Here is a 17,189-nt window from a genome sequence, read left to right on the forward strand (position 1 = left end):
TTAAATGTCTGCTCCACTGAGGGACATTGCTCCAGAGGCTAAGTGGGTATGGAGCTCTCGCAGGAGCAGTGTGGTCTCAGGTCCTGCAGGATCACAGATGGATCGGGTGTCTGAGTGTAGCAGAGCTCACAGGTATTAGAGAAAGCCGGCTAGAGAGATGGAGCTGTGGAGTGAGCTCTCAGCTTGGGGTTACCTTAAGCAGTCAGCAGGGACCCCAAAAGTGGCAGATCCGGGGAGACTTGCTTCCTCCTCCAGGGGGAGGAGCACAGGAGTGCACGGAAGAAATCTGCTGGATTTGGAGACTCCAAACAGGGCCATGTGCCAGAGACATAAATGCTCGATTACAGGCCGATCACAGGCCAATCACAGGCTGGGTGAGCTCAGAGCATGCCGGAGACTAGGGAGATGGGGATGATTGATGGCTTTTCTCCGAGGGCGCGCTGAGGAGTGGGGCCCCAAGCTCTCAGCTCCTCCGGCCGGAGATTGGGAGGCCGCCATTTTCATTCCTATCCTCCAGAGCTCTATGGAAAGTGTTCAGGGAACAAAAGCTCCCAGAGCGAACCCCAGCAGATTACTTAGCCCAGGCCCTAGCAAGGGCAGCACAATTCCGCCTTGGGCAAAGATCAGTTGCATTTCTATACACCAACAGCAAGACAGAAGAAAGAGAAATTAGGGAGTCAATCCCATTTACACTTGCACCTAAAACCATAAGATACCTAGGAATAAACCTAACCAAAGAGGCTAAGAATCTGTACTCAGAAAACTATAAAGTACTCATGAAAGAAACTGAGGAAGACACAAAGAAATGGAAAAATATTCCACGCACATGGATTGGAAGAACAAATATTGTGAAAATGTCTATGCTACCCAAGCAATCTATACATCTAATGCAATCCTTATCAAAATACCATCCATTTTTTTCAAAGAAATGGAACAAACAATCCTAAAATTTATATGGAAAAAGAAAAGACCTCAAATAGCCAGAGGAATGTTCAAAAAGAAAGCCAAAGTTGGTGGCATCACAATTCCAGACTTCAAGCTCTATTACAAAGCGTAATCATTAAGACAGTATGGTACTGGTGCAAAAACAGACACATAGATCAATGGAACAGAATAGAGAGCCCAGAAACAGACCCTCAACTCTATGGTCAACTAATCTTCGACAAAACAGGAAAGAATGTCCAATGGAAAAAAGACAGTCTCTTCAACAAACGGTGTTGGGAAAATTGGACAGCCACATGCAGAAAAATGAAACTGGACCATTTCCTTACACCACATACAAAAATACACTCCAAATGGATGAAAGACCTCAATGTGAGATGGAATCCATCAAAATCCTTGAGGAGAACACAGGCAGCAACCTCTTCGACCTCAGCTGCAGCAACGTCTCCCTGGAAACATCGCCGAAGGCAAGGGAAGCAAGGGCAAAAATGAACTATTGGGACTTCATCAAGATCAAAAGCTTTTGCACAGCAAAGGGAACAGTCAACAAAACCAAAAGACTAGAAAAAAAAAAAAAAAAGACAACTGACAGAATGGGAGAAGATATTTGCAAACAACATATCAGAGAAAAGGTTAGTATCCAAAATCTATAAAGAAGTTACCAAACTCAACACCCAAAGAACAGATAATCCAATCAAGAAATGGGCAGAGGACATGAACAGACATTTCTGCAAAGGACACATCCAGATGGCCAACAGACACATGAAAAAGTGCTCCACATCACCTGGCATCAGGGATATACAAATTAAAACCACAATGAGATACCACCTCACACCAGTCAGAATGGCTAAAATTAACAAGTCAGGAAATGACAGATGCTGGCAGGATGCGGAGAAAGGGGACTCCTCCTACACTGGTGGTGGGAATGCAAGCTGATGCAGCTACTCTGGAAAACAGCATGGAGGTTCCTCAAAATGTTGAAAATAGAGCTACCCTATGACCCAGCAATCACACTACCGGGTATTTACCCTAAAGGTACAAATGTAGTGATATGAAGGGGCACGTGCACCCAAGTGTTTATAGCAGCAATGTCCACAATAGCCAAAACTATGGAAAGAACCTAGATGTCCATCAACAGATGAATGGATAAAGAAGAGGTGGTATATATACACAATGGAATACTATGCAGCCATCAAAAGAAATGAAATCTTGCCTTTTGCAACGATGTGGATGGAACTAGAGAGCATCATGCTGAGCGAAATAAGTCAATCAGAGAAAGACGATTATCCTATGATCTCCCTGATATGAGGAATTTGAGTGGCAACGTGGGGAGCTTGGGGGGTAGGGAAGGAAAAAAATGAAACAAGATGTGATCAGGAGGGAGACAAACCATAAAAGACTCTTAATCTCACAAAACAAACTGAGGATTGCCGGGGGTAGGGAGGTAGGGAGAGAGTGATGGGGTTATGGACATTGGGGAGAGTATGTCCTGTGGTGAGTACTGTGAAGTGTGAAAGCCTGACGATTCATAGACCTGTACCCCTGGGGCTAATAATACATTATATGTTAATTTTAAAAAAAAAAAAGGAGAAAAGCAGAATGTAATGTTGCTAACATTGAGGCATATGTGACTATAAAACTCAGAACTAGCATACTATTCATATAAAACCCACTTACATCTATTTTTAAAATGAATATACTGGTTATGGCACATAGCAATGGTTAACATCTTCTATCACTGTCAAGCGCAACGCATGCTGAATGAATTAAACAGTTGGCGAATGAAACGGAAAGGAGATCAAGTCACATTCTTTCCAAAACCTGCCCCTTTCCACAGGGTTAACTGAAAGAGCAAGGACTCAAAATCCGTGCTATAAACCAAAGCTCTGAGGGTCAAAAATTATATTTTATAGAATTGTCACTTTCCTCACCAACACCAATAAATAAGTTATTAACTCTACCCTTTTGGCATAATAAAGTCATTTCGATAGAACTAAAAGAGCTACAGTTTCAATGTCAACTCTTCTGAAGATAAACGCTGCTGCTGTGCCTCAGAATTCAAATTGCTGCGGCAGGTCATTAGTCTGTTCTATCCTGTTGACACATTTCAACTCATTTTATAAGCCTAGATTTGTTTCTCTTCTATAATCCTAGAAAAAAATATTTACGGGAAGGCAATTTCATTTTGCTAGGCTGACAGAGACCGTCCCCTGGGGAAGGGGCCAACTCAAGCGGGACTGAAGCAGCTGTTAGGAGCCAATTTTCCTACCTGTTAATTGCATTTGTGACTAGGCTGCAGCAGCTCACACACCTACCTGGCAAGCAGTAGATAAATTGAAACAGTCACATCTCAAGAATTTGAAAACTAGAAGGCTCTCTCCCCCTTCCTCTGAAGAATTCACTAGGGAACAAAACAGTAAAGGAAGACAAAAATGTCAAAAGTACATAAACATTAATTGGACCTTCCTGACTACCAAAAAAAACAAAAGAATTTTATAAATAGCTAAGAGAAAAGTATGCCTTCATTTGGTCATTCAACAAGTATTTACTGGAATTCCTACTGTGGCAGACACTATTCTTAGGTGCTAGCAATATAGGAGTGAATAATGTCCCTGTCCTCATCAGAGAAGATAAAAGAGAAATAAATAACTCTTATTCAGTCATTAGGTGCAAATAAGAAAATAAAACATGGCCATGTAATAAAGAGTGTTGGAAGAATGCTCATTTATAGTGAGTGGTCAAGAGAAACCTCGTTGAAAAAGGGACATGAAAACTGAGACTTAAATGTCAAGGAGGATACAGTCAAGCAACAGTATGAAGGAAGACCATTCCCCACAGAGGGACAAGTAGAAGAAGACCCTGAAGCTGGAATGAACTTGGTATATTCACAGAACAGACAAAAAGGCCGAGGTGCCTCATGTTTTGTGAACAGGGTTAAGAATGGCAGCAGATAGACCCCTCAAATTGCCATAGCCATTTCAAAGTCATCATTTGGAAAGATAAAATAAAAACTGTGACCAATGAGCTACTCATGGGAACTCACACTTGGACTAGTAATGACCACCAAGAATCTTTCAACAGAAAAAAGAGAAACACAAGTTAAAGAAATGTCCAAGAGCAGAGGTTTCTGAATCAGGAAGGATCAGCATCAGAGTGCTGGCTGAACCAGTGCTGTTCAATCACCCCCAAAGCAACAACGTTCTAAGTAAGATCGCTGTTCAGGACGGGCACACCTGGACAAGGGGACATCTGAGGCTCATAGAAGAAATGTTAAAATGTAGAACTCATAAATGAACTCTAGACAGAAATGAATATTTCTGAATGTGCTTGTCCTAATCCCTGCCTGGCCCACTCATTTCAGATAGTCCAAGGATTTCTTTTTAAAATTTAAATGTAAAGATAGACACCATAAAACAATACCCTCCTAGAATAGAAATTTTTAACAATTTTTAAAAATTTTGCCACATGTAACCATCTTCTTGGAATCACAAAATAAATTAGGATTGTAAAAACAGAAAGAAAAATTAGTAAGTACTTAGAGATCACCTGTTTTCTTTCTCTAGCAAGCACAAAACAAACCTTTAGGTTTAAAAGTATAACATTAAGTGATATTTTAAAAATAAAATATACCTATTAAAAGAAAACAAACCATCTATTTGAAAGCCATACTATATTTTCCATCATTGAAAGATTCCCAGCTATACGTACATGTTGTGTAATGCTAATCAGATTTTTGTAATGGTACTATAATGTTAAAATTCCCAAACTATGCCTACTGCTATTGAATAGATGCATTTTTTTTTCCCACAAAAGCATTTTGGTAAGACTCTAACGATTCACCTTAAAAAAAATAAATAAATAAAAAGAGGAGCACCTCGGTGGCTCAGTGAGTTAAGCCTCTGCCTTCAGCTCAGGTCATGATCTCAGGGTCCTGGGATTGAGCCCCACATGAGGTTCTCTGCTCGGCGGGGAGCCTGCTTCCCCCTCTCTCTCTGCCTGCCTCTCTGCCTACTTGTGATCTCTCTCTCTGTCAAGTAAAAAAATAAAATCTTTTTAAAAAAAGAGAGAGAGAGAGAGAATAGGAAAACAATGGAGATCAGAAGTTTGTTTTAGATGAGGTACGTGGCAATGTGCCTCCACATGAGCTACATGTTTAATTTTTAATAAAAAATAACACTGGCATCAGAGACTACAATCCTACCTCTATCATTTCCTGACCCACAGTCTTCCGGATCAGTAAGATGAGGCTACTACCATCTACTCTCACAACAGAAAGATTAAATGTAATAGGTGAAGGTTAATGCATTCCAGTACTATTATTGGTAATCATCAAAGAAGGAATAGAAGCAAGTATGTGTTTTAAAAAAAGACAAATAATCTAAATTACAGATTATAAGAGCTAACCACAATGTAAATAATACCTCTGGAGTTGAATACACAGGCCAAATTCCTGCTTTACCTATACAGAACAAAAACTCAGAGAATTTAAGTGACAAGCCCCAAGTCAAAAAGCAGGCAGAAAAGGGGCTAAAATTTGAATTTCTAAATGTGGTATACATTTACAGAGCACTTTGACACACTGAAGAACCAACTGATCTTCATTATAAAATAGTCAATTTGACTGCTGAAAAAGCCCAAGGCTTACCAAAGATAGCCAGCTTGTAGTTCATGATGAACCACAAGTAAAACCTACAACACTGCATACTGTTCTCTTGCTCTTTATTTTTAAGATTTTATTTATTTATTAGAAAGAAAGAGAGAGAGGGAGTGTACAGAGGGCAGGAGAGGGAGAGGCAGGCTCCTATCGAGCAGGGAGCCAGATGCAGGGCTCAATCCCAGGACCCTGGAATCACGACCTGAGCTGAAGGCAGATGCATAACTGAATGAGCCACACAGGTGCCTCTGAATACTGCTTCTCTTAAAATAGAGACTAAAAATCTTTCTTGGGGCACCTGGGTGGCTCAGTGGGTTAAAGCCTCTGCTTTAAAGCCCAGGGTCCTGGGATCGAGCCCCGCATCCGGCTCTCTGCTCAGCAGGGAGCCTATTTCCTCCTCTCTCTCTGCCTGCCTCTCTGCCTACTTGTGATCTCTCTGTCAAATAAATTAATTAATTAAATCTTTTAAAAAAATAAAAATAAAAATCTTTCTCATTCATAACTTGACTTGTGCAAAAAAAAAAAAAAAAGTATGCCTTAGCAAGCAATCATATGTTTTAATTCAGGTAATAATTTTTATTTTTTTAAGATTTTATTTATTTATTTGACAGAGAGAGAAAGACAGAGAGAGAGGTGGGGAGAGAGAGCAAACGCAAGCAGGGGAAGCGTCAGAAGGCCCAGCAAGGAGCCCAACGTGGGAATCCCAGAACCCTGGGATCATGACTTGAACCAGAGGCAGATGCTTAATTATGACTGAGCCACCCAGGTGCCCCAATCCATGTAATAATTATTTTTTAAAGTCATACTATAAAGACATAAATGTTTGCATTGTGTTTAATAGAATCAGTCAGCTTCTTAACATTAAAATGCTCACATCAAAGACAAGTCTTTTGATATATTACCAGATTAAAACCTCTACTGATACCAGCTTAATATAAGGTAGCAAGGATTATTTTTATTGTTTATTCACAGACTATTTAAACAGAACAGCTGGGTTAGTGAGTTGCTGAATATTTTACCATACTCAATCAAGAAGTCTATTGTTTCTATCATTAATGACTCTAATAAACACATCCTTAAAAATTACTTCATCAATCCTTTACTTTCTTTCATATAGGATTTTGAAGTTAACACTTAGGTCAATCCATTCTTGTACTTAAGTCAAGATGATTCATTTTCATAAAATAATTATGTTACAAATACTTCATTATTATTCAGCTAAAGGGAGAGATTGACTGAGAAACTGATTAAAATAAAAGGATTCATATGGAGATGAGCCAAGTGAACAATACAGCAACTAAGTAACAGTCATATTTACATTACATGTTTCTGGATGTTGCTGAGAAAATATACAACTGCTTTAAAAAGGATCAAGCTTTGCAGCAAGATTTCTAGGTTTAACAAGAGAACATGACACAGCAATGTAGGAAGTCAGAGCTCAGCCACCATGATGGTTTTCAGATCATTTATGCAAATATAGTGAGAGCATTTTCTCTATTCCAAAGAGGCCTCCGTCAAAAGTCACTTTCAAAGATATGAAAATGCAGGTCCACACACATAAAAGTAATTTCTGAGTCTTGCAAATAATAATTGGCAACACTGTGGTTGAGCAGGTGACAGCAGAAGAGAACCACTAAATTAATACACAAATGAGCAGCAACCACTCACATTACTTGCACATGAATGAGAGAAGAATAAATATATAATCTGGGTGGAGATCAAGCACTCTTGAAATAGTCATGGCCAGAGAACACCATCTAATTAACTGCTTAGCTCGGTTCATAAGACTTCACTTGGGCTCAGCAAGGACTGTCACTGAATAGAGAAGAGGGCACAGCCCAAATGTAGCAAGTTGTCTGCTAAACTGAGACACACACCATAAAGTATGCTGCCTGTTTTCTGAGCATTTTTAAAACTTGCATTTGATAATAAGGTAATTGTGAACTCTTTAGGAAGCAAAATAAGTGTGTTAGAAACTCAACTGGAAAACACCCCCAGCTTGTAACAAAGCACACTACGTGATTTCTTACAGCTTCGTTGGCCACAGCTCTAAAAGAGCCATACAATTCAGAATGATCAAGTGGAAGCATCTTATAATAAAGACAGATAAATTCTGTATAACCCATTATTTTTGTATTAAAATTATCTAAAGGTAATTTGTATTTTGCTATTACATAGCATAATCAATTACTGGAATCCTTCATTCCTCAATTACCTTGGCCGTTCAAGAGCTTACTATAAACATATTCTTCTGTTTAGAACAATTCACACTTAAAGTACTCTACTAATTACAATATACTGGAGTGCCTGGGTGGCTCAGTTGGTTGAGCACCTGCCTCTTGGATTTCGGCTTAGGTTTCATGATCTCAGGGTCTGGAGATTCAGCCCCATGCTCAGCAGGGAGTCTGCTTAGGACTCTCTCTCCCTCCGCCCCTCCTCTGCTCACTAGCACACACTCTCTCCCTCCCTCTCTCAAATTAATTAATTAAAAACAACAACAATATTCATTCAACACACATATATTGAGCACTTATTGTGTGCCAGGCACTCTGAGTGGAAATACTTGGAAACACCAAGCTGAATTACGTTAGCCCTTGCTTTTGGAGGTAGAAGGTATGGCTTACAGATGTGCAAATATTATATAATGTGTACAAATCACAATGGAAATACAGAAAGGGAAAGGACTTAATTCTTCCTGAGGAAGTGAAAAGAGGCTTGTCAGACAACCTAATTTTTTCACTGAGTGTTATAAGGAGTTTAGTAGATACATTAGAGATTGTATGGAAAAGGAAGCATGACAGATCTACTACAGCCTGTGCAAGGTTGTTTATTTAGAAAAGAGTACTTGTTTGGCATGGCAACAACAAAGTCCAAAATAAGTAAAGATGAAATAATAAGTGATCACCAGAATGGGGAACAAAGGATCCTCAATGAGTCAATTGAGGAAGTTTAGACTTTATCCCAAAGAAAATGTGAAGCACTGAAACATTTCAAGCAGGAGGGATGCCTGGGTGGCTCAGTTGGTTAAGTGTCCAACTCTTGGTTTTGGCTCAGGTCATGATCTCAGGGTCTTGAGATCAAGCCCCACTCAGGCTCTGCATTCAGCAGAGTCTGCCTGTCCTCTCCCTCTGCTCCTCCTCTCCCACCCTCACCCCCACATCTACCTCTTTTTTCCTCTCTCAAATAAATAAAAAAGGTTCCAAGCAGGAATGTGATTGATTTTTGCTTTAGAAAAATCCTTCTGGCCATATGCGATATAATGATTTATAGTGATTTGTATCATCTGAATGACCAAAATATATTTCTCAGAAATATTTTGTCTTCATCCCTAGTTCCTGAAAACACTTCAGACCATAAAGGTGAAATGGATGTCGTATTATTAATGAAGGTGACTTCTGGACCCCACCCAAGGGCAGGGATTTTTTGCCAGGAGGACCAACCATGTAATCAGAGTGTTGGAACTTTCAATCACCCTCACTCCATCCCAGAGCGGTGAAGGGAGAGGAGCTGGAGGTTGAATCAACCAATGACCAATGACTTAGTCAATCGTGACTATGTAATGAAGCCTCCATAAAAACCCAAGAGGATAGCTGTCTTAGTCCTCTTTTTCAGAGAGTTTCCATGTTGTGGGGCGGGGGGCAGAAAGTTGAGCCCGGCCCCCAGGTCCATGAGGACAGAAGCTCCTTTGTCAGGGACGTCACCTTAGGCAGCTCTTCATTTGGACATTGATTCATACACTGTATCATATCCTTTAATAAAGTGATAAATGTAAATACGTGTTTTCCTGTGTTCTCTGAGCTGTTCTAGCAAATTCATTGAACCTAAAGAGGAGGTTGCTGGAACCTACAATATGTACCTGGTTGGTAAGAAGCACAGGTAAGAGCCTGGGGCTTGTGACTGGTGTCTGAATTAGAGGGTGAGGGCAGTCTTGCAGGACTGAACCCTTAACCTATGAAATCTGATGCTATCTTTGCGCCGACGGTGTCAGAATTGAGTTGAATTCTCAGAAATCCTACTCTGAGAACTGCTTGGTGTTGTGTGTGGGAACCCCTGCCCCCAACACTGAAATTGAATCTGAGAACCCTAAAGGACCATATATAGAACAAAAGGAAGAAAACAGGTTTGACCAATCAAGTTTGGTAGTTCTAGTGAAAGATTATTAAGGGGTGCCTGGCTGGCTGAGTCAGAGTATGAGACTCTTAATCTCGGAGCTCTGAATGCAAGCCCCACACTGGGTATAGAGATAAATAAATAGGGACTTTAAAAAAAGATTATTAAAAATCACTAATACCCTTAGATGAAAGCAACAGATTTAATCCTTATGAGGCCACACCATTCTCTATGTAATGAGTGATGCAAAGGTCAAGAGGAAGTATCTTGCTGGGTCTCACCCACAGAGACCACTTTTCACCTACCTGGAACTCAGAATGCCTAGCTCAAATGACAGAGTCCATTTCCGGGACAAGTCTTCATGCAGATGTGCACCCCTAGACCTGAAGAGTAGCTAAGAGGTAGCTACTGAGGGACGATGGGGGCTATGGAGAGAGCTTGGACATTTTACCACAATAAAAAGATCTATATACATGTATATCTGCAACATTACATATGTTACATATATCACATATAATTTATATACTTCAAAATATTTTCATTGTGGTAAAATATATATAATCATATATGAGTATATACATTTACATATTAGTATGTAGGTACTATATTAATAATATATATAATATTGTGAATTAGCAATTTCATGACATACTCATGTATAAATGATTATTTGTGCCTAAAACCTAAGGTTTTTTATGATTTATAGTACCAACCTGAAGTTTTAAAAATTTTATTGTTTCAAGAAGATCTGAAGTAATTCTTTAACAGAAAAAAAGTTTCTCCTATAAGATAGAAATACTAAATTCAGGTTCAACTTACTAGAAAGTCAAAGCAACATGAAGATAGATATGCCAACCAGGTGTTGAAAATAGCTTGGTGGGCGCCTGGGTGGCTCAGTGGGTTAAGCCACTGCCTTCGGCTCAGGTCATGATCTCGGGGTCCTGGGATCGAGTCCCGCGTCGGGCTCTCTGCTCAGCAGGGAGCCTGCTTCCTCCTCTCTCTCTGCCTGCCTCTCTACTTGTGATCTCTCTCTGTCAAATAAATAAATAAAATCTTTTAAAAAAAAAAGAAAGAAAATAGCTTGGTTTAGGGGGGAAAAATCATTTAGTAAAGGATCAATGTGTGGCCAAAGGCAGGTATTTGTTACACACAAATGAGCTACTGTATTCCAGAGCTCTGCTCATTAGTGTACAGAGATGCATTACCCTTGCATTAAATAAAGACTCAGTGAGCAAAACACTGTAGCAAGCATCTGTTGGCTAATGACAAAGAAAACCATGGACCCTCTGAGGCCAATTTCCATCCAGCTGTAAGCATGGGAACAGCACACGCAAGCGCTGCTTTTCAGTATCACCCCCAAAGAACCATGAAAAAGAAGCTCTTCAGCCTTCATGTTACTCTGTGGCAAAAGCAATACAAGTATTAATTACATATGCTAAACAAGGTACTTAGAAAAAGTTAACCCCATATTAGCAGAAGTCACATATATAACTGCATTTTATTCTCATTCCACTTCTCTCTCAGTATCCATGGTCAGGAGAACGATTGGTCCAAAGAAGGCACTAAACAAAACTGTAAACTAGGCAAAGTTTGTCAGTTACTTTTTCCTGCCCATGCTTCATTACCTTTTTTTCTCCCCACCCTATTCTCAATGTTCTCATATTTCCTCCAGACTTCTGCTATAATGTTCTCTGGGGCCTCCCTTGGCCTCCCTTTCCCCTGTGTTAAAATTTGTCATGCCTATAAATATATTTCTCAGAACATCATGTGACCTGATAACAGAATCCACAAACATCTCTAACTCCTTCAACTTGCTCCTCACTCTCTAATGCTTTTACCTGACCTCAAGACCACACCTTCTCCTGCCTTCTCAGAAACCTTCTACATAGCCTTTATCTTTCTTATATATTCAACTTTCTTCACTAGTGTCTTTCTCTCCGTACATAAACATATTTAAGTCTCTATTTAAAAGGCAACAAAACCCTTAGCTTCTTATTAAAAAGGTAAATAAATGCTAGTATACAGAACTTACTCTATGGTGTCCTTCCCCATAGTCTCTGCCTTCCCCTTACCACATTCACTCCCCAGGCCACAGCAAGGTGACTTCTCTTCACACCATAACATTAATCCAAGGGCTCTTCATCTAGAGACTGGAGGGTCTGTGGCTAGAACTCAGGAGACCTATGAACTTGGATGGGAAAATATATTATTTCTTCATTTCCTCCAACCTCTAAAATTTCTAATACTACATTTACTAAATTACTATAGGCCTGCTACTATACCTTATTGTGTATCGTGTTAAACAAACACATAATACTTTATTAGTACAATTAGCTTTAATAATACTATAATACAATAATACTTTAAGATAGGGGTGCCTAGGTGGCTCAGATCATGATTTCAGGGTCCTGGGATTGAGCCCTGTATCTGGCTCCATGCTCAGTGGGGAGTCTGCTTCTCCATCTCCCTCTGCCCCTTCTACCCACTTGCGCTCTCTTTTGCTCTCTCTCAAATTAAAAACAAAAAAACAAAAACTTTAATATAATTGGTTTCCCTTGTAATTCTATGCATTTTATTTTATCCATCTGCGGCAGATTTTTTCCAAATATGCCGCAAAAATATCTCCCACCCACATGCTCTTCTAATGGTGTAAATTTGTGGCTCACCCACAAAGATATGGAATCTGATTCTCTTCTTAAATCCAAGCTGGCACTGAACTTGATTGTAGCCAAAAAGTACGGTAAAGCAACAAGGAGTGACTTCACAGGTTTGGTTAGGAAAAGTGATGCAGGTTCTGAGACTAGGTTTGGGGCGATTTGTTAAACAGTGATAGTTTCCAGAACAGAATCTAACACCGGGAACTGGAATGCTGCCATAATAAAAACGTAAGACAGGGACACCAGCTGTGGGATTCGGTCATAGAAATGAACATGAAGGACCACAAGGATCTTACAGCAGAAATCTGATGAGCATCGAAGAGGCTACTGAAAAGGCCTTAAAGGAGAGGGAATAAACTGTTACCAGAAGCTGGAGGGAAAAAGACCATTACAAAAGGGCAGAAAATTAAGCAAAACTGTTGCTTATGGTAAGTCAAAAAAACAAAACAAAACAAAACAAAAAAACAGAAAATGCTGGCAATGAACTGTTACTTCTAGCTAAGGTAATTTCCAAGCAGAACGTCCAAAGTGTCAACTGCTTTCTTTTATATATATAACATAAGGTGCAGCTGGAGAGATGTGCTAAAGAAGAAAGTCTTCTGTTTTCAAATGGAATTTAGAGGAAATAGAAAGAAACCAGCAATTGCTGGGTTCAAAAATAAAACTATTTTTCATCCACAATCTCTCCCAGCAGAGAATGCTGGAAACAAAAAAAAAGGTCTGGGGACAAGATCAAATACAGGGTGCTGAAAGGAAAGTCTGGTCTCTAGACAGAGATGAAACCAAGGGTGTTGCTATAAAATCCTTTGTTAACACTCAGTTTCTCCTTCTCAATCTCTTTCTCCCAGTGCCTTTCTCTGTACATGTCTGCTAAAACTAGATATGCTCAGAGGTTTTGTCCTGAATCCTGAGCAATTTCTTCTTCAACCACTCCCCAAAAACTATTAACCTCAAAATCTTTCTCTCTCTCAAGCTTCTACCTCTCTCCAAGAACTGCATACAGATCTGCACATCTCCACTTGAATATCTCAGAAAAACCTCAAACTAGATATTTTAAGAAACTATCAATTTCCCATCCCACAACTTCTTTCTGTTTTATGTATTTGCTTATTTATTTATTATTTATGGAGGGGGTGGCAGAGAGGAAGGCAGAGAGAGACTCCTAAGCAGGTTTCACATGTCATCGCAAGTCTGACACAGGACTCAATCTCACAACCCCGAGATCATGCCCTGAGCTGAAATCAAGAGTTGGACGCTTAATCAAATGAACCAGCAGACAGTCCACAATTTCCTTCTAAACCCAAATATGCATTGGAGATAAACAGCTCTGCTCATTTAATTGCCCAATTTTCTTTCCCTACATACCGTTCTCCCCTCAACCAACAACCAATCAGTCATCAAGTTATACAAATTCTATCTTCCCCCATACATTGCTTATTCTAACCATGTCAAAATCTCACTGTGGATATGAGTAGCTACTTTTCTATCAAGAATGCAACTCCTGTTATAAATCCTAACTACTTCGCTATGTGTTAATTTAATTCAAAAATATGGAACACCTATTCTATGGCAAACCTGGCAGGACCTATGCCAGGGCTAGGCAGACAAAACTGAGACAAAGAAACCGAACGGACTCTGCCGTTTCTCTGCTAGGCCCCATTTACTCATGCTATCTATCTCACCTTACATCTGACTAAACCAAAGCAGCTATGATTCCCCACCGGGGAAGCAAGAAAGTTAACCATTCTCAGAGCTCTATCCTGGGCCCCCACATACCTAATAACATCTAAAAAGAAAGAGATCATGAGCATGATCCAGGACAATGGCTTCAAACCTCAGTTTGTGCCAATACCCCCTTACCTTCGGTGATTTATGGAAAAACACCTATTGTTCAGCTGACATCTTTGATTAGACCCTACCCTGGGTTCCTGAAGGAACATGCACCCCTTTCCAATATAAACTCCTAACCCAAACAGCGGGGAGCCTCACTTCTGCTTTTCTGAGTCTCCCAGAACCTCCGTCTGCTGTACACTGTCACTTACACTACTCACTATAAACTCTGCTCTCACTTCCTCTGGGCTCGTGTTTGATTTCTATCCTGCGCTAAGACAAGCGCTTTCTTGACTGGTCCTGCAAGGCCTCCTCTGGGACCTCAGACCCAGCCTTTCTAAGTCAAAATTAAGTGAGAAACAGTTCCTGCCTCTTCTCTGAAATCACAGGAAAAAAGGAAAATAAGTACAACACTGGGGTTTATCACAGAAGGTAGCATTGTATGGCAGACTAATTCTTTTGTGGGGGCGTAGATACAGCAGGCAATAAGCAAAACGACAGGATAAATGTAATACATTCTCTTGGAGGAGAGAGTTTCTTTGATGTAAGTAACTTAACAAAAGATTTTAACATCAACTCATTATAAGAAGAATACAAAACTTACATGAAAGATGCAATATAATACTTACAGATTCATGGGTCATTTGAGCAAGAATAACTGTCCGGAATTAGAATTTAAAGTAACATTACTAAGCAGAAGGAGAGCCACTTTAAGTCAAAGACCCTCTTAGAATTAAGTCACCCCACCTATCCAAAAAGGCAGCCAGGGCTGTGTGAACATTCAGTGATACACCACTGGATGATCAGAAAGATTCTGTGGGATTCTTTGCTACAACCAGCCTCCCCTCTACACAGCCTCTATGAAGTATTCAGACACAGCATGGAAGAAGTCTTGCAGATGACTGAGGAATCTTGAACAAACTCATTTTTTTGTCAAATTAAAGTCACCTGTTAACTATGTAAGGGAAGTCTATGAAAGCTAAGAAAAATTTCATGCTTGCTCCAATTCCTGTCAATGGCCAGAAAAATGGACAAGAGAGACTGAAGAGGCATTTAACATCAGAACATATGCATATAACCAATAAACGTATGAACAATGTTCAACATCACTGGAGATCATGGAAATTCAGAGCAAAATTCTTTGTCAATAAAAACAAAAAGCTTTGAAAACAGACCAAAAAAGAAAAGACTACCTATAGTTTAGTTCTTTCTAGTTCAGACATTCATTACCTCTACCTTTCATTGACTTTGAATTTAAAAACTGTAGAAAGTTGATAATAATGTGGACTATTTTTTAGCACAAAGGAGCAAATTAGTTGTGTCCAGTGGATTACAAGTGATAATTGCTCAATGGATAGATCGGTTTTTGCATCCATCTGAAAAATTCATTTCAGCATTCTTTACTGCATACAAATGAGTGACTCTTCAAATTTGCCTTTGAACTAACATCTTACCAGTTTCCTCATTAACTAGTGAGTTAAACATCTGACAAGTGTTCATTTTGTTATCTGTATGAGTCATGATTATAACCCCTTTTTAAAAATCCTTTAAAAAATCCTTTTAACACCACAATCAGAATACAATACCATCCATTTATGATTAAAAGAGAAAAGTAAAAATACCTTTCAGCAAATGAATAGAAGGGGTTCTTCAACCTGAGGATAACAACTTCATGGTAAAAGTCTGAAAACTTTCTTCCTAAATTCAGGAACAAGCCAAGGACATCTGCTCTCACCACTTCTATTCAATACTATACTAGAGGTTCTAGTCAGTAAAATGAAGCAAGGAAAAGAAATACAGGTTGATAGGAAGAAATAAAACTGTCTTTACCTACATATGCATCGTAATTACATAACAAAGCCTAGAGAATCAACATAAACAAAACAAAACAAACAAACCCCCTCCCACAAAGCTACTAGAACAACAGCCAATATATAAAATTCAATTATACTTTTACATACTAGTAATCAACAGTGGAAATGAAATACTTTTAAAATGTCATAAGAGAATTTAAAAAAAACCAAAGTGTAAAATTTGTACACAAAAAGAAAATGATTATGGCTCTTGAGAAATTAAAGATGATCTAAATAAATGGACAATGATAACATGTTTACAATATTAAAATGTCTATCTTCTCCAAATTGATCTGTGGAGTGAACATGGTGTCAAGTAAAATCTACAGATGTTTTTGTAGAAAATGAAAAGCTAACCCTAATATCCCTATAGAGAACTGTGTATGAATATACGAAGGACCTAAAAGAGTCAAAACAAATCTTTAGAAGAACAAAATTGGAGACTTTCTACCATTTTACCTCAAAACTGATCATTAAACTACTGTAATCGATATAGCATAGTATCAGCAAAGAGAAAAAAATGTCAATTAAACAAGACAGAGCTCAGAAATAGACATACACATATACAGCTAACTGATTTCTGACAAAGTCATCAAAGTAATTAATGAGGAAAAGAAAGTCTTTTCAACAGTGGTGCTGGGAAAACTGGGTATCCACATGCAAAAGAATGAAGGCAGACCCATACTTAACAACGTGTATAAAACTTAATTCCAAATGGATCAAATATTTAAACCTAAGACCTAAAACAATAAAACTCTTAGAAGAAAATATAGGACCTTAATGACATTGCATTTGGCAGTGATTTCTTGGATATGATACACCAAAAGCACAGGTAACAAAAATAAAGACAAACTGGACCTCATGAAAATGTTTAAATCTTGCACATCAAAAGACACTATCCACAGAGTAAAACATAAGGCCACAACATAGGAGAAAATAGTTGCAAATCATGTATCTGTTAAGATATTAATATCCAGAAAATAGAACTCCTAAAACCCAACAATAACAAAACCACCCAATTCAAAAATGGGCAAAGGACTTGAACAGATATTTCTCCAAGAAGATGAATGGCCAGTAAGCACATGAAAAGATGCTCAATATCACCGATCACTAGGGAAAAGCAAATCAAAACTACAATGAGAT

At 39.0% G+C, this 17,189-nt stretch overlaps 1 protein-coding gene across 8 annotated transcripts in view; it reads right to left on the reverse strand.

Moving 5' to 3' along the window:
• PEAK1 (pseudopodium enriched atypical kinase 1) overlaps positions 1 to 17,189 on the reverse strand; it is a 319,482-nt gene that overhangs the window by 236,070 nt on the left and 66,223 nt on the right. Inside the window, exon 3 of one of the 8 annotated variants that reach the window (XM_046008369.1) lies at positions 3,258 to 3,343. The exons of the other annotated variants lie outside the window; for them this stretch is intronic. The gene's annotated coding sequence lies outside the window, so the exon portion shown is untranslated. The remainder of the gene's footprint in view (positions 1 to 3,257; positions 3,344 to 17,189) is intronic. 8 annotated transcript variants of the gene reach the window in all.

This window comes from Meles meles, chromosome 6, assembly GCF_922984935.1.
Source record: "Meles meles chromosome 6, mMelMel3.1 paternal haplotype, whole genome shotgun sequence".
NCBI classification, from domain to species: Eukaryota; Metazoa; Chordata; class Mammalia; order Carnivora; family Mustelidae; genus Meles; species Meles meles.